This window comes from Eurypyga helias, unplaced genomic scaffold (genome assembly GCF_000690775.1).
Source record: "Eurypyga helias isolate BGI_N326 unplaced genomic scaffold, ASM69077v1 scaffold43098, whole genome shotgun sequence".
In the NCBI taxonomy this organism is placed as follows: Eukaryota; Metazoa; Chordata; class Aves; order Eurypygiformes; family Eurypygidae; genus Eurypyga; species Eurypyga helias.
Genome location: NW_010269602.1, coordinates 9,497 through 13,933, shown reverse-complemented (window position 1 = coordinate 13,933; position 4,437 = coordinate 9,497).

Sequence of the window (4,437 nt, the reverse complement as noted above, 5' to 3'; positions counted from 1 at the left end):
CGTGTGATCGCCCCGGGCACGCAGCTCACCGTGCCGGGCATAACGAGAGCCACGCCCGCGGGCCGGGGGGGGGGCTCCCCGGTTCCCGCCGGGAAGCGGCGGAGGCGGCAGGAAAGCTTGGACAAGGATGTGGGTGAGGCACGCGGTGTTCCCTGGGGATGCCGCTGTAACCCGGGTCTGCGGGAGCAATAGGAACGACGATCTGCAGCTCTGTCATCGCTCCTTCTGGCAGGTCGGAAGGTGGTGGGCAAAAAGCTGCAACACAGCTTTTTCTTCCTCAAAACGAGAGGAAGAATGCTTTTCTGTTACCAGTGCTTAAAATGTAAAATATTTAAGGTGTTGGGTTTTTTTAATCTACTAAAAGCAAGTTGAGAAAAAAAATGGCTCCATCTCTTCATCAGAGCACTGAGCTGCTCCAGGAATTAGGGAGCAGAGCGGAAAATTACAACCATCCGCCCTAGGCAGAAGACAGTAAAAACGTTTAGTACACTTTTTTTCTTAGGGTGAACCATTACTGCCATCGGACGAGACGCAGGTACTTAACAGCAACAGCGTTGTCATGTACCACGCAGCCCTTCCGCCATCAGCACCTGTCACAGCAGGCACCTGAAGAACAGTGTTATCACGCTTGGCGGTTCAGGGGAACTAAAACCAGCGAGGGCGATTCCAAAGGCCTGAAGAAATGCAGATTGGGCAGCAACAACAGAGAAGGAACTTTTTATAAGGAATTTTACCAGGGAGTTTTGTACCGCCACATCTTTGTTTCTTACTTCATACTGGCTTTTTTTTTTTTAACCTCATTGGTGTCTTCCCAGCTCTCCTACGTGGCTTCCTCCTTCTCAGTTTCTTAGCCCTGCTGCAATGATTATCCAAAGGACAGAACCATTTCTGAAATCCCAGCAGAGGGGGAATTACTTTCCCAGTATTTCATCTCATGAACTGCACCTTCAGAACCCCGTAGCCTCCGCCTCTCCTACCCTATCACCATGAAGACTACTTTACGTGCAATAGGATGACTTGCAGGGATGGATAATCCCTTCCAGGGCACAGATCACATGGGTTCAGAAGTCACCTGCGAGAACCACCTCATCACCTGTAAACTGCTGGTGCACTGCATCTGTGGAGCAATTTTAGGATGAGGCTCTATTTCTAAAATACGTTTGTCAAAAAATTTATATTTTTATATCACATCAATATAATAATCAAAATACAAGAAAAAATAGTATTTTATCCTGGATTCATCACTCTCTCTGCCCAGGAAACAATCACTATGTTAAATTCCAACTTAGGGGAGGGGAAGGAAGGCTACTAAAATGTGTTTACATTATGGGTAGGGCAAGATTTACAAAGGGATGTAAACCATGCCCTTTGGTAACGGAGGTTCATCAGTAACAGCTGACCTGCGTGGGGAACTGACTGAAATGGCTCCTGCACCGGACATGAGCTGGGTAAATTTGAAACAAGACGATTCCCTCTTTCTGATGCATGCTAGTATATTAAGGTAACCCACAAACACAGTGTTCCCTTCCATGTATGTGTCAAAGGCAGCTACACTATGTTTGCTCTGTAAATTCAAGTGCTGCTTTATTTACTCATTTTACTTCCATTTTACTTATTTAGAACAATTTCCATATGGTGACATGCCTTTAATGACACTCATGACTCAAATACTTGTCGATGTAGTCACACAATGTCTTTTGACAAGAGTCACTGAAGTTAAATAAATGTTATTAAAAATGAGACAAAACAAAAGGCAAATATATATATATATATCTCTCCAGCAGAATGATAGGGATCATCACCATTTGATCAATCTTCCCTGTGAGTTATATCTGCAAGTTACTTTGAGGTAGCGCTAGAAAGAAGCTGTTGGTCCAAGAGCATCCCTGCAAAAAGAAACATTCATGGCTTAAGTACCATTTAACCTTTTTGTTCACTTTTAAGTACTCTCTACCCTTTTTGGCCTGTTTCTTTCTCCTTCATCACTCACTGCAGGATTAGTAGCCCCTCAAACCAGCTTTTCTTTTCAGAGGTGATGGGAAGCAAAAACACACTACTCTTCTTCAAATTAGCAGGTTTTGAGTAAAGGCACTATCTATTGCAGCTATGTGCAATGAAGAGTTTATAAACCAAATACCAGATATTCTTGAAAAAAATCCCTTCATCAAGCTTAAAAAAAACCCCACACATTTCAGCTGGTTAAAACACAGTATGGTGTTGAAAAAAACTTGCTTTTAAGAGGTTTTCTTTTTCATGCTCCCACTGCAATCAGGTCATTGTAGGACTGATGGCAGGCACGCATATGACACGCTCAGGTCTTTGCGTAAGCTAGCTAATGCAGGCCGGTAGCTGTAGAACAGCTGTAAGCTCACTCAATGATTAAGTCTCAGCACGGCACTCTAAAAGTTCTGATGAGCCCACTTTTTCCTGTATTTGGGGTTCACGGGTAACAGACCACCACAGGAAGAAATTCTGCATTCGGTTTGACTTCTCAGTAAAGAATGTGCACTGTGCACACATCTCGATCGCGTGCACGCACTCCTAGCTGGAGAGGGGAATAGGCTAGTAAGGCTCAGGAGACAAAAAAAAGAGGTCAGAGAGCTGTTTTCTAAGTGTGTCACATGGGGTGCAACCAACACACTTTCTTTCTCACCTCTTTTTTTGGCATACTGGCTATAAGAAAATACACCCCCAACATTTCTCAGCTTTGGAGAACTAATGGCCCAAATAGGCCCTTTTGCTGCATTACACAAGCAGTACTTTCACTATATGGGTACTTCACAGTCCAGAATGCATGTACATGTTTGAAAATAGCCTCTTGTGCAGAGTGTAGAGACCTCATTAACAGGTAAAGTCTGCATAAATGGGGTAGCTGACCGTCACTTTTTTTCTGAGGTTTACGTACTATGGTGATACACTGCCAGACTAAGTGAAATCAGTTACATTGGCCCCTCATTACACAGCTCACATATAGGTTAACTTCCCGAATACCAGCAGAGATACCCCACAGTGAGCCAAGGCACATCCTCAGCATCACGTTTTAAACTGGTAACACAAAGCCTTCTTGAGTTACTTGATGAAACTTATATACACAGACACTTCAAAGCAGGATAGAATCCAGGCACAGGCCTGGAAGTTGTCATGCTGCTTGTGGTACTTGCTAGATGCCAAATCTTTTGCTTAGCAGATCAGTTTGCACTACCAAATGCCACAGCCATGCGCTAAAACCGACTGGCATCAAATCCTGCAGTTTTGAAGCTTTAACACTCCCATGCAAGTGGCCTGCTACCTACTGCAGTCTCCTGAAGCTATTATATACGTGCACCCAAGCACCCCCTTTCCCACCCAGATACTCTTTGCTTCATTTATTCCACCTGTTCACATCCTCAATTAATTATCTCCTTACCATCACCCTCCAAATACTCGCCAGTTCACCCAAGAAATCCACGTTCCCAGCTACCTCTCTCCAAAGCAGGGAAACAGTTGCTAAAACTGATGCAACTCCCCAGCCTAGATGAGTTGTTTTTGTTTTCTGTCTGTTCTTACATGTATATCTGCACAAGATCCAGGTAGAATGAACTTCCTATAGTATTCCAAAAGTTTCTTCCATTTTAAAGCATCAGGATTTCATGGCAGAGCTTTGAAAATATTCCTAGCTGAAACTGAACTGTGGAGAGGGAAATTCTCTGCTCAGCAGCTAGAAGTGACCTGCCAGCACTGAGTCTGGCAGGTCAGGCTGCCCAACTCTGCAATACAGTATTAGCCTTAAATCTAAAGCAGCATAGGGGTTATGACCACCACTTCAATTACAGTAAGTCATAAAACAAGCCAGAGAACTTTGCTCCTATCTGCCATCATAGCAATTATGTGTTAGGTCACCCCAAACCACACAAATGGCAGTACCAAAGTGTCCTGAATAGCTTTAGTAGCTTCCACGGCTATTAGCTGTGCTCTTTTCTGCTACGTTTTCTCTTGGAAAAGTATTCTTCGGTTTTCAACCTAACTTATTTTATCATTACATACGTTAATTAGTAAATACTTTTGCATACACATGGGCTTAAGAAGTCCCTATCACTGGAAAACACTTTATACCCTTCAAGATGAGAACAGCTTAGAGGAAGGCACTCAGAAGTTGCTGCTTAAAGCAGAGCTCTCTCACTGCTCTGTCCCCTAATCCCCTTTGACTTCAACACTGAAACCTGTCATCCTACTACAATCTTGTAACATTAACACTATACCCACCTGAGCCCAAAGACAACCCAACAAGCTGCAGAGATGTTTAGGATAGGGTGCAACTTCGCTGAAGAATTACTACCATCATAGTTTTGTTCCCAATGGGTTATTTTTCCTCCTTTATACTAGAAAGCTCTTTTCTCCAAGGATTTCTAGGTTTGATAACACATACGATGTTACATCAGTTTCTTTGCTGTAATGTGT